This window comes from Hyla sarda, chromosome 1, assembly GCF_029499605.1.
Source record: "Hyla sarda isolate aHylSar1 chromosome 1, aHylSar1.hap1, whole genome shotgun sequence".
NCBI lineage: Eukaryota > Metazoa > Chordata > Amphibia > Anura > Hylidae > Hyla > Hyla sarda.
Window position 1 is genome coordinate 82,314,207 of NC_079189.1, and position 23,284 is coordinate 82,337,490.

At 44.5% G+C, this 23,284-nt stretch overlaps 1 protein-coding gene and 1 long non-coding RNA gene across 10 annotated transcripts in view; one reads left to right on the plus strand and one right to left on the minus strand.

The window, feature by feature from the left end:
- Positions 1-23,284, minus strand: part of LOC130355835 (uncharacterized) — a 94,961-nt gene that overhangs the window by 65,952 nt on the left and 5,725 nt on the right. The window contains exon 1 of one of the 7 annotated variants that reach the window (XR_008888678.1): positions 5,170-5,955. The exons of 5 other annotated variants lie outside the window; for them this stretch is intronic. This is a non-coding gene — a long non-coding RNA (uncharacterized LOC130355835). Of the gene's footprint in view, positions 1-5,169; positions 5,956-23,284 lie in introns of those variants that run through there. One more of the 7 variants, XR_008888676.1, reaches the window with a different exon arrangement.
- TBC1D1 (TBC1 domain family member 1) overlaps positions 1-23,284 on the plus strand; it is a 254,893-nt gene that overhangs the window by 63,069 nt on the left and 168,540 nt on the right. The window lies entirely within an intron of this gene.

Below are 23,284 nucleotides of genomic sequence, written 5' to 3' on the forward strand. Positions count from 1 at the left end.
ATAAAATTACTTATATAAATAACAATTTAACTGTAACAAAGACAGGCTTCTTACCAACCCGAGAGGTGCTGCCACACCGTCCTGTGTGGAGGTCTACCCCGGGTTGACCCCGCTTTCACCGTCTTCTTACCGCCACGGAGGAGACCAGTTAGCCCTACACTGGGCTCCGACCCCCACCCAAGAGATAGTGGATAGCCAACACCTGGGGCCACCTCCAGCCCCCCAGCACACCCAACACATTTCCTCTCCAGGAAATCCACTCAACACTTTTCCTCTCCAGGAAATCCGCTCAACACTTTTCCTCTCCAGGAAATCCGCTCAACACTTTTCCTCTCCAGGAAATACGGGTACCTGCCACCAGGACCAATTTTTTAAATTTATTTATTAAATTTTTTTTTTTTTTTTCTTTTTTTATAACCCGTGTGAACTCATCTCCCAGACTCGCCCATACACCGAAGGGTGCTGCAGCACTCGCACCACCTCGAAAGCCGCTCTCAAAACAAAAACACACCTGGGAAACATCAAACTGGGCGAATATAGCAACACAACATGCAGATCGCCCGCGGCCGTCGTGCAGCGCTACCCTCTCCGGAAACCCAGCCACCTCCGCCGGCCCCGATACAAAAAGAGAGCAAATCCAGAACTCACAAAACAGTAATTCGCAGACCCTCATGGAGCACGAGCTGCGTGACACGGATCGCCTAAACAGTCTCGGACCGACGGGCCTTTATTAGTTTTATTTTTCATTTTATATTTTTAAACTTTTACCATGAAACGCACAAAATAGGCACCCAAAAACACAGACACCCAAGTCCCATGGAAGGAGACGAGGAGAAAGAAAAAGTGCCCCATCCACATAGCCCTGAAAAAAGCTAGCGCAAAAACTCGGATCAGAAAAACAACGCAAAAGCGACAACCAAAAAACCTGCAGCCGCCACTAAGCGACCCAAAAACAGATAGGAAAAACCGGTCGCCGACAGCAAGGCCACCCACTCGCGGGGCCAGCCCCTATGTATACACCACCCGCAAAGCAGAAAGAAAATCACCCCCTGCCATGTGCCGTGCAGCACAGCGGGAAAGCCACCCAACTTTTTATTTATTTATATTTTTAGATTATTTATTATTTTTATTTTATTTTTATTTCTAGCTGATTCACATGAACAGGTGAAGATCCCACATCACATACTCAGAATGTTATTTGGATACACTGAGAACACTGCCCAAATCTCGAACCTCCTTGGAGAGGTGACACAGCAGATCACTTCCGATATCACATCCTATTAAAACGAAACAGGAAATCAAACATTAGCCTCGTAAGGTCACTGCAAAGGGCATTCCAGGTACCGAAACCAATATTTATTTATTACTTTTTTTTTTTTTTTTATGTTTTTATCCCCTGTCCACAGACCCATTAGAACCTCCGGGACCCCCCACGACTATAGATAGACATCCCGGCCTCCACACCAACACCAACCACTCGCAAGTACCGTACCGTGAGTGCGACCAAGTCGCAGGAGCCACCAAAGCGGACAACAAATTACACCACTCTCCCCGATGACCCACGGGCCGGCCACACAAGCAACCCTCCGGAACTACAGCCAGAGAAAACAGGACAAAGCGTCAACACCCAATACCGACCCAGGGAGCATAGCCCTGAAAGAAATTGTAACTCCAAACAGCGAAGCACTAGATGCAACAGACAGAGCACAGGAAGAAAAACACGCCCCGTGATCACTCAAATCACACACTAGAAAAGAAGAAAAGCATCACAAAATTAGCGCGCAACCAAGCGCAGGGGACTTGCAACCCACACAGTAACGTTACAAGCCTAGAACATGAGCTGCCGAAGCAAGCACCCAAAGTCCCACAACCAACACCAAGGGAGAAGCACAAACAAAACCCCAAGCATGGCAGAAACCCACTGACTACCAAGACCCAGGGGTAAACCACCCCACCGCACCACTGGAAAACCAAACACCAAACCAGCCACATCCGAGAACAAAGCGAGCTCCCCGTGCAGGGAACTGAAAGCAGGCCAGGCCACCGCATGACCCTTGAAAAAACCCCAACCAACCGAAATGTCAGCCCAAAGCGTACCAGGGGCACATATGCGGGGGGCCCAAATACCAGACACCCTCGGCGGCCAAAGACAACCTGCAGGAAAAAACTCCGCCCAGAACCATATTCCATGCGGAACTTACAGTAAACCAGCAAGGACCGGAACAGGGGCACCTAGCGAGCCCCGAGGAAACCAAAGCAGAGAAAACGCAACCACTCCCCGTCCACAGGAAAACTGCAGACCAACGCCAACGCGGCATGCGGAAGACCGCAACAAACCACACCCCAACAAGTGTAGAGCACAGGAGTATCCCCCTCCGGAAAACCACCACAAACAAAAGAAACCACGAGGAAAGACAAACTGAGACTCAAAGCGAAACCTACCCACCGCCACATCAGCTAAAGCACCCAGCACGACATACAGGAGTCCCATGCCTACCAAAGATCGGGAGCAAAACAGGAGAAAACATCAGACAATACACTAGGACAAACAGAGCAGCGGAGAGGGACTACAACTAGTGACGGAGAGAAACACCAAACAAAGGGGGAGAAAACCAAAAGAAACAAAACCGTAACTGGGTGCCACCGATTCAAAATAAAGAACAAGCCTCAGGAGCTAAATCCACAAAACCCGGTCATCCAGAGCGTAAGGCCAAAAGACCACTCACCTAAGCGTGCACCGCAGAATTGATACCACACCAAAGCACCCCGTCAAGAAAAGACGTACCCAACTCACAACCAGAGACCAACATAGACATACACCAATATCCGAGACCCAAAACCAACAAACCCACAGGAACAAAAGGTGGAAACTACCAGAACAGCCATAAGCACACTAACCGGGGAAGGAGAGGGAACCAACCCAGCTAGCCAGTTGAAGACAACTGGCCCGCCAAAGCCCCAAGGGCAGGCACGAAAATAGAGCCCCCCCTGCCCCCCCGCAACAGCACACTCACTAAGTCCAGAAGATGGAGAAGGCACAAAAGCAGGACGAACCACTTTACCACCGCAGGCGTTGAACAAGGCACGCTGGAGACCACCTGGTTGCGGGTACTCTGCCGCCGCCCGGAATGGCGCCGAGAAACCAGCAGCAGAGAACTCAGGAAGAGGGACAGCAGCGGAGAGGGTTTGGGGTGCAGTGGCTGCCTGAACCATGCGCCGTGATCCGAAGTTTACAGCGATACAATTATCGCGTCAAACAGAGTTGCGATATAAATATATATATATATATATATATATATATATATATATATATATATATATATATATATATATATATATTTTATTTATTATTTTTCTTTTTTTTTTTTTTTTTTATAGGTATGAAAAGCGACCAAAATACGCTATATGGGACTAGTAAAATTTATATATTTAATTTTCAATTCGCGCTTACACGCGGATCAAATGAGGATATATAACTTGATAGCGCGGACATTGACGCACGTGGCAATACCACATGTGCCTGTGTATTGAAATCTACACAGTTTGTACTTTTTTTTTTTTTTTTTTTTTTTTTGTTGTAATTTTTCTTTTATTTTTTTCTTTTTTTCTTTTAATTTTTTTGTATTTATTTATTTATTTATTTTTTTACTTTTATCAATTAATTATTTATTTTTTAAATTAATTAATTAAGTACATTTTTATTAATTTTTTTTTTTTTTTTTTGCGCATACGCCATTGAAGGAATGCTGCAATCGAAGACATATTTAGATAGTACGGACATGTACGCACGCAGCGATACCATATACATGCTTGATGTAATACAGTTTTTATTTTATTTATTTATTTAATTAATATCAGTTATGTATTTATATTTTAATTCACGTTTTTATGTATGGGGGAAAAAGGGGGGGGGGGGGAGGAGTGATCTAAACATTTATCATGGCAAGGGTTAAAATTTTTTTTTATATTTTTTTTTTTTTATTTTTTTTTTTTTGTGCGCAATGCTATAGCTCCATAGGGAGCCATAACACTGCACACACAGATCACTTGCCATGTATTAACATGGCAATGATCTGGGTTGTCAGTGATTGATTGCTCAAGCCTGAATTTCAGGCTTGGAGCAATCAATCCACGAGCGGACGCGCAGGAGGCAGGTGAGTGACCCTCCTGCTGCGTTCCAGCTGATCGGGACATCGCGATTTTATCGCGATGGTCCCGATCAGCCCGCTGAGCAGCCGGGATGCGTACAATTACATTTTCAGACGCGGCGATCAAATCTGAACGCCGCGTCTAAAGAGGTAATGCCGGACATCTGCCAGATCGGCGATGTCCGGCATTAGCAGGGGTCCTGGTTGCTAACAGCAACCGGGATCCGCCGGCTACAATGCGCGCTCACATTGTGAGAGCGCATTATAGCTGGGGACGCGCAAATGGACGTTACTAAACGTCCATTTGCGCAAAAGGGGGGTTAACGCAGCAGCCACCGAGGGGCCGCCACCTCCAGAGTGGAGGGGACAAGGGGGGGGGGGGTGGTGAAGGAGACCGCAACAGGGGAGGGGGGGTGAGTGGGCGCATACAGGGGGGAAAAAAGAGACGGACGGGGCAAGGAGAAATCAGAGCCTGCTCCAGGAGCACGCATGGAGGAGGGATCAAAGCACAGGCAGGGGAGAGGGCAAAAGGACGGGACAGGGCTCACAGGGATTACAGTGGGAAGGGAGGGCAGGACTAATAAGAGGTCCGCCAGCCTCCCGAGCCCGCCATGGACGCAACAGGAGGGGAGGCCAGCTCAGCCACAAGGGAGCATGCCAGCCCCCACCCTCCTGCTCCATCCAGGCCATAAATAAGGGGCAGCAACATACCCACCAGCAGACAAAACTCCGGGTCCTGGGCAGATTGAGGGGGGAAGGGAGGCACCACAGCTATAAATACCCAGGGGAGGGCCTCTGAAAGCCCGGGAAACTATTAAACCCCTGATTGGTGCACTCCTTCCCCCCCCCACCCATGGGACATACCACTGTAGCCATTTGCAAGTTTTACAGGCGGGGGAGGGGGCTAAAAACCTTGCCTGTATATTTCTTAACCTCTTACTGCTCACCAGTCAGGGGGCAAGCTAGTTATGCACAGCTTGCCCCTCCAAATGCCATGTACAATCAAAGGAATACGTCTTACCCATGTGGGACTGCACTCCTGTACCTCCGAGACCCCTACAGCTGTTTTGTCTCCTTCCTCAGGGGCCACTGCGGTAAATGGCAGGACCACGGGTGTTTCAGTGAGTGGTGGGATCTGATGTTGTTACCCCTGGGGGTCATATGGTATTAACCCCTATGTGTTCGTGACGCCAGTGTGGTTTTCGGGTGCCGGAACACCACACGCCCAGATTCTCCGCTATCCCACGGGCTAGAAGTGAATAAAGAGTCCACAACCAGTTATGGTTTGCTTTACGGAGTAGAAGACAGGTGTAATTATCTTCACAGCTAAGGCCAAATTTCCCACAGAGGCGACCGGACCCAGAGGACCTCGCAGCTTGCTGGACCAATACTTGTAATAAGTTGACTTGTAATTAGACTTGACTATGTGCAGGACTTGACTATTTGTAGTGACAGCAGACATAGACTTTCAGACTTACTGGAGAGACTTGTAGCTTTGTAGCCTCCAGATGCTGATCACATGACTCTAATGCCTCTGGTAGCTGCCTCAGCAAAGACTTTGATGTTACTCTCAGAAAAGTCTGAGGAAAGAGAGCTAATTAAAGATGGCCACCCCTTTATATAGTTGGGGGCTGGACTAAAGCCTATTGGTCAAGCTGTGGGTCATAGGTTAAGCTGGTGCTCTCTGTGAGTACATGTTACAACAAATCATGTAACTGCATAACATAACATGTGACAGGCTTACTCACAGGTCCTTGAAACCTCCACAGGTCCTGTATACTATCTAGACATAGGGATCCTGTCTATGCATTAAAGGAACATACACCACATTTATTAAACCAACAGGGGGAGACCCTGCAGGGGAGGGCCCAGGTCACTGAGGGACTCAACCTGACAGGGCCTACAGGTAGTATAGGAACGTGTACCTGTACCGCGACATTACAGGTGAACATAAGTTCAGCCACACAAATATTGATGAATTCCCCACATGGTCTTATTTAGGCTCCATGTTGTTGTGTGGAGCTGTAATAATTCATCCATTGAAGTCTGTGGGACCTTATATAGCCTTTGCAACATGTTCTATGGGATGCTGTATTATGTAGATAGCACAGATTAATCTCTGATGGCCGTCAGCTGCCCGGACATGCTGAGAGTTGTAATTAAGCAACAACTGGAGTTCCACAGTTTGGAGACCGCTGCAGTAGGGTATGCCTAGCTGTCTTTCAGGAGGACAGTCTTAAGTGGAGATGGTTCTTGTCACTGTTTGCTGCTGCATTTTTTGCCTTAGTCCATAACTTTTTGAAATAACCCATTAGATATCAATAGGAAATGGTGTCAGTCCTTTTGTATTTTTATCCTATTGTTTGGATTGGTGTGAGTAGACGTAGACTACGGTAGGTAGGTAGACGTAAGAAGCATGTTATGTTGGTTAGGCTTCTTACTGACATTAGTTAGATCTCCTCTGCTGTACATTTCTCAAAATGGGGTTGACATGATTTCGGCCTTGACTGCAACATGTGAATAAGGACATCAGTTTATGCGGAATGTTCCGAAAAGGCATCTGGTATAGAAATGAATGTCTATTGAGGTTGACCTGAAGCTCTGGTGATGGGTGTGTTTCATGTAGGTTGTTTTCTTTTTGTATTTGCGGTCTCCATTCTTTATGTTGCATTATTATTATTCTTTCTTTACATAAGTATCAAAATATTTTTCTATCTATTGGGAAGCAACAGATAAATATTGACTTATTCTGGAACAACTGATTCCAGATTGTACTAAGGGCATTAGACTAGGATGTTACTGTGTTTGTTGTAGAAATTTGGTCCAATTTCCTATCCTATACACAGGGTTGACATTATTTTGGATGGTGTCCTGTGCTTTCTTTTTAATCCAAACGTTACATCAGGGAGGTTTAAACTCTGGGTACCCCGGCCATGAAGGCTAAATGCGCCACCTTCCGTGATTTCCCATCTTTTTAGACATCTATGGCATTTCCACAGGATATGGCATAAATGTCTGCAAAGTGCAGGTCCCATCTCCATACTTGAGTGTCCCCGAATCTTGTCCTGCCCAGTGAGGTGGTCGCTGGGCCCTGAATCTAGGTAGGGACAGAGAGGTGAGGTGGTCGGGATAACAGAAAAAGATGCACCTGTACATCAATGGGCAAGAGTACTTGTCTTATTCCACTCACACAAAAGAAGTTATGTTACTGAATACTAACATAATCCTGATGTACATATAGGGGGACATTTGTAATAATTGCTTTTGTAAGCAAGTTCTGTAGGCATTTTTATTTATTTATTATTGCTTTGGTTTTGCTTATGTATGGCACATTTATCATACTATCACAGGGGGTTGATACATTTTTTTTTTACCACTTTTTTCCCCTAAATGTACTAACTCATTTATTTATTACTTCTCATTTCAGATCCATGTATCCTGTGGATTACTTTAGATTCGGAGGACTACGGTGACCAGTGTTTTTTTTATTTTTTGTTTAATGTTAATAAAATGGTTAACAAGGGCTTTTGGGGGGAGTGTTTTTTGGAATACATTTTTTTTTAAACGTTTTGTGTTTTTATTTTTTTATTTACAGGCTTAGTAGTGGAAGCCGTCTTATAGAGGGAGTCCATTACTAAGTCGGGCTTAGTGTTAGCCACAAAAACAGCTAGCACTAACCTCCAATTATTACCCACGTACCCACCGCCACAGGGGTGCCGGTACCAACAGGCCCGGTAACGTCAGGCTGTTGCTGCTTGGTTGGAATTTGTCTGAGAATAAAAATACGGGGAACCTTATGTTATTTTTTTTTTTTTTTTTTGCATAAATAATGAAATAGAAAAAAAACGCATAGGGTACCCCCTATTTTTATTTTCAGCCAAATACCAACCAAGCAGCAACAGCCTGACGTTACCAAGGTAGGCGAGGACCATTGTTACTGGCCCTCCCCAGCCTAATAAACACCAGCCTGTTACCTTATAGGCCCAGGAGCGCCATATTTGACGCTCCGGGCCTGTTGGTACCATCTCTTCCTGACACCCCTGTGGCGGTGGGTACCGGGGTAATAATTGGGGGTTAACGCTAGCTGAAATTGGAGCTAACGCTAAGCCATGGCTTATTAATGGACTCCATCTATAAGACAGCTTCCAATACTAAGCCTGTCAAGTAAATAAAAAATAAAAAAAACACATTTAAAAAAAATATATTCCAACCCCCCCCCCCCAAAAGCCCTCGTTTAACCATTTTATTAACATTAAACAGAAAGAAAAAAAAAAACGCTGATCATCGATGTAGTCCACAGGATACACGGATCTGAAATGAGAAAAAAAGTTTGTGTTCTGACTCTGAGTCTGCTGTACTGGGTGCCTTCATCCAATCACTGTAGGCTGCTCTGAAACCCCTCCTCTCTGTTTTTATGCTGCAGTCTGATAGGACAGGAGTGAGAACAGGGAAGTACTAGCCCCACCCTCGCTTACTAGACTTTGTCCTTGTCTGTGCATCAGCTTGGACAAAGATGATGCTGTAGCCGAACAGGATTATGTTCTAGATGGAAGAGGACCTCTAGTGGTCTTTTTATAAACCATGATTTCTATAAAAAGGAAACAAAATGGGGAAATTGGAAAGGGTAATGTTTTGCCAAGATGTACAGCATAAAAAAAGCTTTGGAATCTGACAGTGCTCATAAACAGCACAGAGTTTAAACTGCTGTTTGCAAACTATTATGAAGTATAAATTACCTACATGACATCATCATGTAAATTCTAGTGAAGGAGGCCTCATGTGCATGGCAAAGTCATGTGTACTGTATATTGCCCATAGACAGGTCAGGTAGAATCTATGGCACTGAATAAAGGCAGAAGGTCCAGCACTTCGATGATTTGCAGCTTTAATGAAGTAGACAACACAAAGTAAAATCGACAGCATGACGCGTTTCGAACACATGCGCTCTTCCTCGGTGACGTTAGTGTATGCTCAGGTTTAAATACCTGGGAATAGGGTGGAGAATATTCTAATAATACCTCCCACCTCACCGGAGATACAAATTACTGGAGGATCAATATACAGGTAAAAAGATTCTAAAGTACATAAATGCACATTTAATAGAAAAAAGTACCAATGTATGTGGCACAAGAAAGGGATGAAATTTAATAGTGAAAAAATAATTCATGGCGGACATTTAAACCCGTTGGGGCACGAGTCCCCAAAGTGAACTGCCAATATGCTGCTCTGTAGGCCAGTTTTTTTTTTACAAATGCATCTCCTTCTTATGCCCATATTCACATGTTCAATGGCATAAATTTTTTAAGAATTCACATTTCCATTATGCACTGTCTGAAAATGAGCCGATGCTACTGATCTGTGCCTTACAGATGTGTTGCTGCTGTCATTAAGATGCTCTAATGCTCGTGTTTTCAATTTTCTGGTGGTGTATCCCTCATACTTCAACTTGCATGCAGTACACTCAATGACGTACACCACATTACTGTAATTACAATTCATATAAGATTTAATAGGAAATGTCTTAGCACAATCTGCATTTTCAAATTGTTTGGTTGGTTTAGCATATCGGCACGTATGGCAGATTTTCGGGCCACATTTAAAAAAAACCTTCTGGGCTAACCAATTGGTGCTGCTATTTGTGTGAGTATTCACCACACTGGGAGACAATTGGTCCCGCAACATGGGAGCCCTTTTGGAGACTACATGACAACCCTCACTTAAAATAATAGACAATATTTCATCATGTTTCAATAAATGTAAATGTCTCTGTATGATTTGTTTGATACTGTTAAAGTGAGGGGAACATGTGAGTGCCAAGACAGGTTTTTGTTTTCTATCACTGACAATATGTTGAGGATGAATGAGTGTTTCTATCTGCCAGCCACTATGTGTTTGGCTCTCTTCAATGTATGTGAAGAATATCCCCTACATTTTAACCTGGTATCTAACTCTGAGGGTTGTCTCGTGAAAGTTTCCATGTCTGTGCAATTTCTTGGTGAGTTCACCTACTGGGATGGCTCTAGTAGTATGATGAGGGTGATTACTGTCTGCTCTGAGTACTGTTTTCCCTGATATCAACTTGCGGTGAGTGGCAATGGAAATGGTACCTTGAGGAGAAATGGTAAATGCTAGGTCTAAGAAGACTAAAGACTATGGATGATGTATTGACCTGATGTGTTAATGTCAGATTGTAGGGATTATTGTTCAGATATGCTGCGACGTTCCCCCTCCAGACTAGGAGAACATTGTCTATAAAGCATCTGTGATAGCCTGGGGGAGTTGGGTGTAGGGAGTGTAGCTGTGGGGTTACTAAAGGGTGTCTGGTTAACCCTTGTTATTCGTGATGCCAGGTGAGGGCTCCTCTGTAATGCTTGTCCTACCGCCACCCTTCCCAAGAGCGATAGGGAGGTATAGAATAATTGAATGTCCACAACCGGAGAGTTTGCTGAAAACAGTTGGAACTTTTACTGAAGATTTTATGCAAGCTTCATAACAGGAACAGTCTCTATACATGCAAATTCTCTTGGAGATTGACAAAGGTTGGGACCTTAAGCAATTTTGAGTCCTTTGACCGATATGCGCTGTTCCACTGGATTTAGGGGAATTAGTTTCGGTCCAGTAGTCACGCTAGCTTTAGCGGGGATTAGTTTAGAACTCATGGTTTAGGTTAGGCTGAGGCCGGCAGGTTTTCTGGCCTAGCGTGTCTTTTGAAAGTTGCGCAGATCCGTCCTGCTAGTCCGGCATCCACGTGAGCAGCAACCCAAGAGAGCGATAATTGGCTACAGCTCCCTTATATGGGCAGGGGCTTGACTGGAGCTGATTGGTCCAATACTGCTGTCAATCACCTTCACACAGAATTATGGGTAGCATGTGACCCAAGGACTTCCAAAGGTCCTCTAACATACCATAGAGGATTTAACATGGTCACATGACCGAAGGTCCTGCGACGCTAACAAGGTAAGTATACTATACATTATATTAAATATACTTTATTAATAAATATGTACATATATAAACATCATGAAATTAGAGTGGAAGAGAGGCGACTAGGGGATGCCCCAACTGAGGGACCCTTCCTGAGCGTAGTTACTTTGACTTTGGGGACCACCATACTAGGTACGGTATGCAATACGGTACCGGGACACCACACGTCCGTACCACTGTATGCTATCTGCAAACGGATTGTCTGGAGTAAAAATATATTTAGATTCCCAATAAGATATGGTCAAATTTGCCAGAGATGGTGTCACGATTCGGCAGGCTGGAGGTGGATCCTCTGTGCCAGAGAGGGATTGGCGTGGACCGTGTCGGTGGACCGGTTCTAAGTTGCTACTGGTATTCACCAGAGCCCGCCGCAAAGCGGGATGGTCTTGCAGCGGCGGTAGCAACCAGGTCGTATCCACCGGCAATGGCTCAACCTCTCTGACTGCTGAGATAGGCGCGGTACAAGGGAGTAGACAAGAGCAGGGTCGGACATAGCAGAAGGTCAGGGCAGGCAGCAAGGATCGTAGTCAGGGGCAACGGCAGGAGGTCTGGAACACAGGCTAGGAACACACAAGGAAACGCTTTCACTGGCACAATGGCAACAAGATCCGGCAAGGGAGTGCAGGGGAAGTGAGGTATTAATAGGGAAGTGCACAGGTGAAGGTACTGATTAAAACCCATGCGCCAATCAGTGGCGCACTGCCCTTTAAATCGCAAAGACCCGGCGCAAAGGGCCGGGACAGCACAGACGGGGAACGAGTCTGGTAAGCGGGTCGGGATGCGCATCGCGAGCGGGCGCGTCCCGCATCGCAAATCGCATCCCGGCTGGGGACATTATCGCAGCGCACCCGGTTAGCAGGTCTGACTGGGGCGCTGCGAACAGGAGAACGCTGTGAGCGCTCCGGGGAGGAGCGGGGACCCGGAGCGCTCGGCGTAACAGATGGAGTGTGTCTGGCCCCCATAGAAACCCCACTAGTCTGAACATAAAATGTTTTTTCAAAAATAAGCCATAGAATCTATGGCACTGTTTTGTTTTTGAGTTGCTAAAATGGTCCCCCCCCCCCCCCCCCCCCACTTCTTTACATGGTGCTTGGTTGTCTTTAATCCAATCAAAGGCATAGTATAGCTATAAGTCAGTGTTTTCCAAACCAGGGTGCCTCCGGCTGTTGCAAATCTACAACTTCCAGCATGCCCAGACAGCCAAAGGCTGTCTGGGCATGCTAGGAGTTGTAGTTTTGCAACAGCCGGAGGCACCCTGGTTGGGAGACACTGCTATACAGGGTAGAGAGGTGGCAGTGGCATGAAGCCCCACTGCTGTGCAAGAAGTCCCATGTATTACTAATGGCCCCGCCAGATGGGGGACCCTGTTTATAGATTTAATAGGGCCCAATAGTTTAAGATCTGTGTGTGTATATCCTGTATATAAACACTGCACACACTTGTATCCCTGCCTGAGCAGGAGTCATCTCTTCTGTCCGTCACTGCCTAGTACGTGTTTAGGGTCGAGCTGTGTGGGAGATCATGTCATTCCTAGCAGGCTGCACACTTGAGATGTTTGTGAATGTGCAGAGCAAGAAACTGGCAACATTCTCTCAAAGTATTAACTCCTGAGGGGTTCTCCGGTCACCTTCTTTGTGCAGGTGTTTCCTTCAAATATATTTTAACAGAAATGAAAGAAAATAAATAATTAAATAAATAAAATAAAAAGCGAGATGTGGTTGATGTTGCAAGAAGATTTCCCAAAATGTTTATTCTTTGAAACAAAAGTTCAGACAACTTTATTGTTTTATGGGAATTACAGTTAGCGCACTGCTTCATACTCCAGTGCAAAAGCAATGGATGCAGTATAGATCAACAGGTAAAAAAATACGAAAAAAGTGCAGTCTGCAGTTACAGAAAATAGTGCGGTGGATGAATCTCAAGTACACTTATTTACGGGACACTTAAAGCGTACCTGTCATATGACCGAAAAAATTATGCTTATATATGTTACTCATTAGGTCGTGCAGATGCTTTGCATGTATTTTTTATTTGTCTAGCTTTTGTATTTGGCTCACAAATCCCTCTGTTCTGCTGCTCACTTGTTCTGACATCCATTGCTCAGGAAGGGTTATGTCCAAGACAAGTACTAAGTCTACCCTCACTCACCATACATTCACTTCCTCCCTGAGTCTTTTGTGCTGTGCTGGGTCTCTTCATCCAATCTCTGCATGCTGCTCTGTGACCCCCTCCTCTTTGTGTTCATGCTACAGTCTGAGGAGTGAGCACAGAGGAGTGCTAGTCCCACACTCACTTACTGGACTTTGTCCCTGCTTGTGTTGCCGCTGGGACAAAGATGATGCTGCAGGCAGACAGGATTATGTTTTAGATGGTATGGGGACCCCTAGTGGTAATTTTTATAAGCCATGATTTCAATAAGGCTATGTTCATATGGGTGAAAAATGTGCAGAATGTTTCCTTTAAATATATTTTAAAGGAAATTATATAAAAAATAAATTAAATAAAATAAAGTAAAAAAAGAAGAAAAAATTGATGTTGCAAGAAGATGTTCCAAAATGTTTATTCTATGGGGATCACAGTTAGCGCACGGCTGCATACTCAAGTGCAAAAGACTATGTTCACTTGGGTGGAAAAATGTGCAGAATGTCTGCAGGAAAAATAGGTGCGGACATTCCGCACATTTGACTAACGGGGGGCGCTTAAACCACTCGGAAATGCGCCGACTCATGAGACGGCAATGCATTTCTTTGCTGACTTCCCAGAAAGAATAGACTTGACTATTCTTTCTGCAGAAGCCGGAATCAGAATTTCTGTGTCAGAAACATGTAGCGCGGGAAATTCTGGTGTGTGAACAATGCAGCTGAATCTTATAGAAATCAATGGGACTCTGCTGTGGCGGAATGTCTATTGGGAATATTCTTCATGCTGAATTCCTCACAAACATTCTGCTGTGTGAACAGAGCCTGAAAAGGAGAAACATTTTTCATGAAGTATATTAGAAAGGGTAATGTTTTGCTAAGATGTACAACATATAAAAAAAGCTTGACTCTGACAGTGCCCATTTAACACTTTATAAGACAAGTATAAGAAATATGGCTAAAAGCCAGAACTGGAGACTAGAAACTTTAGGGAATTTTCTGCAAAGTAAAATGATTTCATGTGGCAATGACTGGCGTGTCACCGGCTTATTGGAAAGGGGTGTAGGTTGTCTGAAAAGAACACAATACTCTGCACTCCATTCTGGCTTACAACTTTTGGCAATTACTTTTTGGTCCAGCCTAAAAATTATCAAACAGCAAGAACCACTGCGCGAAAATCTGGTGCATTCTAAGCCTCAAGTTCACGCATAAAATTTGCCTGTGTATTTTATTTTATTTATTACATTTATGCCCGTAATCTGCAAAAAAAAAAGTTTGCTTACAGACAGAAATGCACATGTGAAATAACATACAGTATGTGGGAAATGTTGCAGTGGGAACCTAGTATTTAACCACTGTCCAAGAATTAAACAGTATAAGTAAATCTCACTGTGCCAGAATTCGGTCCTTTGCGGACACCAAATGTATTACGTGTTTTAGACACTTTCTACATTTCACGATTGTTTTGAAAAGTGTCTAGAAAAGTGGTTATGGCTAAAAGTCAAGTTTATTATAGACTTAAGCTATTATTTAGGTGCCGAATATTGGTAAAAACTATATTCCCCAGTGTCCGCCGTTGTAATAAGTTTGGCGCAGTTTCTGCCTGTCTGATCTAGTTTTATACTAATATTTTAGGACAGTGTTTATTAAATATGTGACTAAATCATTGGTAGCCAGTCCTTTAGGGTAGACGTCCATCAAAGTAAATTTGGAAATAAGAATGTATGTTATGATCAAGGTGCATATTTAATTTGGGGGGGGGGGGGGAGGACAAATCTGTGCTGTAATGTTAGAGAATCGTATTGCTGCCGTTCAGTTCTCCTGTCAGTCCCTGAAGTATGTCTTCCTGCCGGTGACACACTTCCTTATGCTGCAGAGAAGTGGAGGACGCCAGCGATTGGTTATTCATAGCTCCTGAGCACACAAAGTAGGAAATGAATAAAGGAAACATAACTCTGAATCAAATCCGCTTTTTTAAGTGAATATGACATCTAGACCTTTTTTTTTTTTTTTTTTTTTTTTTTTTCTTCTTTTTACTGAATATAGCCAGATGCTTTTTTCTTATGTTTGATGTATAAAAAAAAAATTATAATAATTGTACATTATTATGTGGCAACTATCATCCCTAAGATGTTTTAGCAGCATTTAAAGATATGCTTTACAGCAAACCCCATGGGCATAGACATGATGAACATTTCCTGACCCTATTCACATGAATGGGAGAGGTTTCTGAGCATGCTTTGTGACCTGTCCATAGATGATTGTACAGGGAGGGGGAGGCTGAGCTCAGAAAGTGAATGTTCTTCAGGGCTTTATTTATAGCTTGTGCAGCCCTAGATATCAAGTCTACATACTCCCCATTATGGGAGTAGAAGTGATAGCCGGCTGTCTCTGTAAAAAAACAAAAAGGTAACATAAGGAGCATACAAGGTACATACAGAGGAGCTCATATATAAATGTCTGGACGGCCAATAGACGTCAATGGGAGTTATGTAAACCGGGTAGTACCGCAAGCCATGGTGCTAGAGTATGTTCACATGGTTAAATTCATCTGCAATTATTTTTTCAAGCTTCCATTGATCTGTGTGAGTTTTCAAGCAGAACCACTATAAAGATCTTTTTTTTCAGTGCTGTTTCTGCGCCTTTTGTGCAACTTCCATGGAAGTCATTAGGACATTCATGGGGTGTTTTTAGGCTATTTTTGCATGTGCGTTAGATGTTACGGTTAGATGTTACGAGTGTCATCTGTATGTTACATTAAGACTGGTGGTAACTGTGTACCCCAAGATGACTTGTAAAATTTTGTAATACACCTATTCTAAAATCAATGCATCCTTGAAGGGTTAAAACTAGAACTGAAGATGGGATCGGTTTATGTTGTGCAGGATCTTGTTCATGTATTTTTAACAGGTTGAAATGCACAGACTATGCAAGTAAAGACTTGAAGAGCCGGCTACAATAACAAACGTATGATTTGGAAAAGTCCAATTCTTAATGCAGATGGTAAAAAAAAAACCATCCCTTATCAGTGGTTCTGCACATTTGTAGGGTTCATGTATAAAGAAAAGTAAAATGTTGCCCCATCTATTAGCCTGCAACTTTATTCCCAGGGCGGGCTGAGGGTACCTTGTGCAAATTTATTTTGTCGGCCCTCTATGCATTGAACAACAAGAATAGAAGGACTTACAATAAAACATATTCCTTAATTTAAAGGGGTTCTCCACTGGCCAGCGTTTGGAACATTTAGTTAAGAACGCTGTGTGCGCGCTGTGGGGGTTGGCCACTTCCTTGTGATGTCAGGTCACGCCCCCTCAATGCAAGTCTGTGAGGGGGTGTGGCCACCACCACGCCCCCTCCTATAGACTTGCATTGACGGGGTGGGGCATGACAGCACGAGGAGGTGGAGCCATGACATCACAATACTCCAGCCCCTGTATCGCCCATCATCAGGCACGAAGCGAAGTTTGCTCCGTGCAGTAGATGACACAGGGTGCTGCAGGAGAGATCGAGTGGGTTCCCAGCAGCAGGACCCCTGTGATCAGACATCTTATCCTTTATGCTTTGGATAGAGGATAAGATGTCTAGGGGTGAAGTACCACTTTAACCCCTTGCCGTAAGATGCAGTTTCTAAACGGTGCTGCGGCACGGGAGGGTTATAAAGCGAGCTCAGGAGCTGAGCTCGCATCATACCCACAAGGTCCAGGCTGCTATCAGCAGCCAGGACCCATGGCTAATGCCAGATATCACCATTCAGGCAGATGTCTGGCATTATCTCTTTAGTGAAAGTGAAAGCTTCCTGGCAGCTTAGTCGGGCCGATCGGGACCATCGCGGTAAAATCGCGATGTCCCGATCAGCTAGGACGCATGAGGACTGCCTCCTGCACGTCCGACCGTCGACTGATTGCTCCAAGCCTGAAATCTAGGCTTGAGCAATCAGCCGCCTATAACACTGATCACTGCAAGGCAGTGGCAGTGATCAATGTATTGAATAAATGCACTGCATGTTATAGTCCCCTATGGGGGCAATAACATTGCAAAAAAAGTTAATAAAGATGATTTAATCCCTTCCCTAATAAAAGTTTGAATCACCCCCCTTTTCCCATAAAAAAAAGGGTAAATAAAAATAAACATATGTGGTATCGCCGCATACGTAAATGTCCGAACTATAAAAATATATTGTTAAACCGCACGGTCAATGGCGTATGCCCAAAAAAATTCCAAATTCCAAAATAGCGTTTTTTTGGTCACTTTTTATACTATAAAAAAATTTATAAAAAGTGATAATAGATCAAAACAAAAATGGTACCAATAAAACCTTCAGATCACGGTGCAAAAAAAATTGCCCTCATACCGCCCTGTAAGTGGAAACATTTAAAATTTATAGGTGTCAGAAGATGACCATTTTAAACATATACATTTTCCACCATGTAATTATGATTTTTTTCCAGAAGTACGACAAAATCAAACATATATAAGTAGGGTATCATTTTAATTGTATGGATCTACAGAATAAAGATAAGGTGTCATTTTTACCGTAAAATGTACTGTGTAGAAACATGAGCCCCCAAAATAACAAAATTCATTTTGTCGCACAATTATTTTTTTTCCATTTTGCTGTAGATTTTGGGGTAAAATGACTGATGTCCTTACAAAGTAGAATTGGTGGCACAAAAAATAAGCTATCTATTTTTAGGGGCAAAATTGAAAGGGTTATAATTTTTAAAAGGTAAGGAGGAAAAAACGAAAGTGCAAAAACGGAAAAACGCTGTCATTAAGGGGTTTATAACATACTTTTTCTAAATACTTTTTTCTGTCAAAGTACCACTTTACTCTCATCTCCCCTCTTTAGAGATCTTTTCCTCCCTTTCAGTATCTTTTTTTCCCTCCAGTATCATACCCTGCAGTATTACAACCCCTTCAGTATCATACTTTTATCTACCTGCAGTATCACACCCTCTCCAGTATCATACTTCCATTTCCCCTGCAGTATCACACCCTCTTCAGTATCATACTTCTATGTACCTGCAGTATCACACCCTCTCCAGTATCATACTTCCATTTCCCCTGCAGTATCACACCCTCTCCAGTATCATACTTCCATTTCCCCTGCAGTATCACACCCTCTCCAGTATCATACTTCCATTTCCCCTGCAGTATCACACCCTCTCCAGTATCATACTTCCATTTCCCCTGCAGTATCACACCCTCTCCAGTATCATACTTCCATTTCCCTTGCAGTATCACACCCTCTCCAGTATCATACTTCCATTTCCCCTGCAGTATCACACCCTCTCCAGTATCATACTTCCATTTCCCCTGCAGTATCACACCCTCTCCAGTATCATACTTCCATTTCCCCTGCAGTATCACACCCTCTCCAGTATCATACTTCCATTTCCCCTGCAGTATCACACCCTCTCCAGTATCATACTTCCATTTCCCCTGCAGTATCACACCCTCTCCAGTATCATACTTCCATTTCCCTTGCAGTATCACACCCTCTCCAGTATCATACTTCCATTTCCCCTGCAGTATCACACCCTCTCCAGTATCATACTTCCATTTCCCCTGCAGTATCACACCCTCTCCAGTATCATACTTCCATTTCCCTTGCAGTATCACACCCTCTCCAGTATCATACTTCCATTTCCCCTGCAGTATCACACCCTCTCCAGTATCATACTTCCATTTCCCCTGCAGTATCACACCCTCTCCAGTATCATACTTCTATTTCCCCTGCAGTATCACACCCTCTCCAGTATCATACTTCCATTTCCCCTGCAGTATCATACATCCATTTACCCTGCAGTATTACACCCCCCTTCAGTATCTTACTTCCATCTACTTGCAGTATAAGACCCTTATCATACCTCCATACTGCCCTGCTGTGAGCTGACCACATCTGACCACTGTCATTTTAAGCATTAATAACTCTGGGATGCTTTTACCTTTCATTCTGATTCCGAAACTGTTTTTTCGTGACATATTCTACTTTATGTTAGGGGTAAAAAAAATTTGATATTTGCATCGTTTCTTGGTGAAAAATTCCAAAATTTGATGAAAAAATTGAAAATGTTGCATTTTTTTTTTTACTTTGAAGCTCTCTGTTTATAAGGAAAATGAATATTCCAAATAAATTATATATTGATTCACATATACAACATGTCTACTTTATGATTGCATCATAATATTGACATGTTTTTACTTTTGGAAGAGATCAGAGGGCTTCAAAGTTCATCTAAATAGCATGTAAGATTGTTTGATGTAAAGTGATTATTCCCAAATAAAAATAAAATCATGCGACACAGGATCCGTTAGGACCACCACCCATCTGGTGGATTTATCACGAATCTAATCTCCTTTGGATAGGGGATAAGATGCCAGGGGCGGAGTACCCCTTTAACAGGTGCTTCACGACTTTTTGTTAAAGTTGGATGTGTAAATGCTTTATTTTTTTCCACTAAAATGCTAGTTTTCCCCAAAATGTAAAATTTTTACAAGGGATAATAGGACAAAATGCCCCCCAAAATTTGTAACCCCATCTCTTCTGAGTATGGAAATACCCCAAGTGTGGACGTCAAGTGCTCTGCTGGCGCACTACAGTGCTCAGAAGAGAAGGAGGTGGTTTTTGGAGGGCATGTCGCATTTAGGAAGCCCCTATGGTGCCAGAACAGCAAACAAAAAAAAACACATGGCATACTATTTTAGAAACTACACCCCTCAAGGATCCCAACAAGGGGTACAGTGAGCCTTAAAACCTCACAGGTGTTTGACGACTTTTTGCTAAAGTCAGATGTGTAAATGAGAAAAAAAAAATTTTCACTAAAATGCTGGTTTTCCCCCACATTTTATATTTTTACAAGGGGTAATAGGAGAAAATGACCCCCAAAATTTGTAACCCCATCTCTTCTGAGTATGGAAATACCCAATGTGTGGATGTCAAGTGCTCTGCTGGCGCACTATAATGCTCAGAAGAGGAGAAGCACCATTGAGCTTTTGAAGACAGAATTTGGTTGGAATAGAAGTCGGGGGCCATGTGCGTTTACGAAGCCCCCCCCCCAAACCCCCCCCCCCCCCCGTCGTGCCCGAACAGTGGACCCCTCCACGTGACCCCATTTTGGAAACTACAGCCCTCACAGAATTTAATATGGGGTGCAGTGAGTATTTACACCCCACTGGCGTTTGACAGCTCTTTGGAACAGTGGGCTGTGCAAATGAAAAATTACATTTTTCATTTTCACAGACCACTGTTCCAAAAATCTGTCAGACACCTGTGTGGCGTAAATGCTCACTGTACCCCTTATTACCGTATTTATCGGGGTATACCACGCACCGGCCTATAACACGCACCCTCATTTTACCAAGGATATTTGGGTAAAAAAAGTTTTTTACCCAAATATCCATGGTAAAATGAGGGTGCGTGTGCGCGCGTGTATACCCCGATATACCCCCAGGAAAGGCAGGGGGAGAGAGGCCGTTGCTGCCCGCTTCTCTCCCCCTGCCTTTCCTGGGGTCTAGAGCGCTGCTGCCGGCCCTTCTCTCCCCCTGGCCCTTCTCTCCCCCTCCCCGACAGCCAGGGGGAGAGAAGGGGCAGCGGCACCCATTGCCGGCGCTGCTGCCCCCGTTGCCTCCCCCCATCCCCGGTGGCATAATTACCTGGGTCCGCGCTGCTGCAGGCCTCCGGCGCGCGTCCCCTGCGTCGTTGCTATGCACGGCGCGGCGAACTGACGTCATGCGCCGCACCGTGCAGCGCATAGCAACGACGCCGGGGATGCACGCCGGAGGCCTGCAGCAGCGCGGACCCGACCCAGGTAATTATGCCACCAGGGATGGGGGGAGGCAACGGGGCAGCGGCGTCGGCAATGGGTGCCGCTGCCCCTTCTCTCCCCCTGGCTGTCGGCGCCGCTTCTCTCCCCCTGACTATTGGCGCCGGCAATGGGGCGCCGGCACCGATAGTCAGGGGGACAGAACGGGCAGCGGCGCCGATAGCTAAGGGGAGAGAAGGGCCGGCAGCAGCCCTCTAGACCCCAGGAAAGGCAGGGGGAGAGAAGCGGGCAGCGACGGCCTCTCTCCCCCTGCCTTTCCTGGGGGTGAATCGGCGTATAACACGCACATAGACTTTAGGCTAAAAATTTTAGCCTAAAAAGTGCGTGTTATATGCCGATAAATACGGTACATTACGTGAGGGATGTAGTTTCCAAAATGGGGTCATATGTGGGGGGGGGTTCATTTTTCTGGCTCTATGGGGGCTTTGTAAACACACGTAGCCTTCAATTCCGGACAAATTTTGTCTTCAAAATTCCAATGGCGCTCCTTCTCTTCTGAGCATTATAGTGCGGCAGCAGAGCACTTTACATCCACATATGGGGTATTTTCTTACTCAGAAAAATAGGGTTACAAATTTTGGGGGGCTTTTTTCCTATTTTGGGTAACACCAGCATTTTAGTGAAAATTTTTTTTTTTTTTTCATTTTTCCATCCAACTTTAATGAAAATTCGTCAAACACCTGTGGGGTGTTAAGGCTCACTATACCCCTTGTTACTTTCCGTGAGGGGTTTAGTTTCCAAAATGGGGTCACGTGTGGGTATTTCTTTTCTTGCGTTTATGGCAGAACCGCTGTAAAATCAGCCACCCCTGTGCAAATCACCAATTTAGGCCTCAAATGTACATAGTGCGCTCTCACTCCTGAGCCTTGTTGTGCGCCCGCAGAGCATTTTACGTCCACATATGGGGTATTTCCGTACTCAGGAGAAATTGCGTTACAAATTTTGGGGGTCTTTTTTTCCTTTTACCGCTTGTGAAAATAAAAAGTGAAAGACAACACCAGCATGTTAGTGTAAAATGTAAACATTTTTTACACTGACATGCTGGTGTAGCCCCCAACTTTTCCTTTTCATAAGGGGTAAAAGGAGAAAAAGCCCCCCCCAAAATTTGTAACGCAATTTCTCCCGAGTACGGAGATACCCCATATGTGGCCCTAAACTGTTTCCTTGAAATAAGACAGGGCTCTGAAGTGGGAGAGCGCCATGCACATTCGAGGACTTAATTAGGGATTGCATAGGGGTGGACATAGGGGTATTCTACGCCAGTGATTCCCAAACAGGGTGTCTCCAGCTGTTGCTAAACTCCCAGCATGCCTGGACAGTCAGTGGCTGTTCGGAAATGCTGCGAGTTGTTGTGCAACAGCTGGAGGCTCCGTTTTGGAAACACTGTTGTACAATACTTTTTTCATTTTTATTGGGGGGGGGGGGGGGACAGTGTAAGGGGGTGTTTATATAGTGTTTTACCCTTTATCTGTTAGTGTAGTGTTTTTAGGGTACATTCACACGGGCGCAGGTTTACAGTGAGCTTCCTGCTAGAAATTTGTGCTACGGCGAAAAATTTGCCGCAGCTCATACTTGAAGCAGGAAACTTACTGTGAACCTGTCCGTGTGAATGTACCCTGTACGTTCACATGGGGGGGGGGGGGGGGCAAACCTCCAGCTATTTCAAAACTACAACTCCCAGCATGTACTGACCGTCCATGCTGGGAGTTGTAGTTTTGCAACAGCTGGAGGCACACTGGTTGGAAAACCTTCAGTTAGGTTCTGTTACCTATCTCGGTATTTTCCAACCAGTGTGCCTATAGCTGTTGCAAAACTACAACTCCCAGCATGTACTTATCGCCGAAGGGCATGCTGGGAGATCTAGTTATGCAACAGCTAGAGGTACGCAACTACTTTTCCCAGCATCCGGAGACAGCTGTTTCGGCATGCTGGGATTTGCAGTTTAGAGACTACAGATAGACCACTGCACTATGATCTCCAAACTGTGGACCTCCAGATGTTGCAAAACTACAAATCCCACCATGCACAGACAGCAAACTGCTGTGTGGGCATCCCAGGAGTTGTAGTTTTGCAAGATCTAGAGTGCTATAGTATAGAGATCACTGTGCAGTGGTCTCTAAACTGTAGACCTCCAGCTGTTGCAAAACTGCAAATCCCAGCATGCCCAGCAGCTGTCTGGGCATGCTGG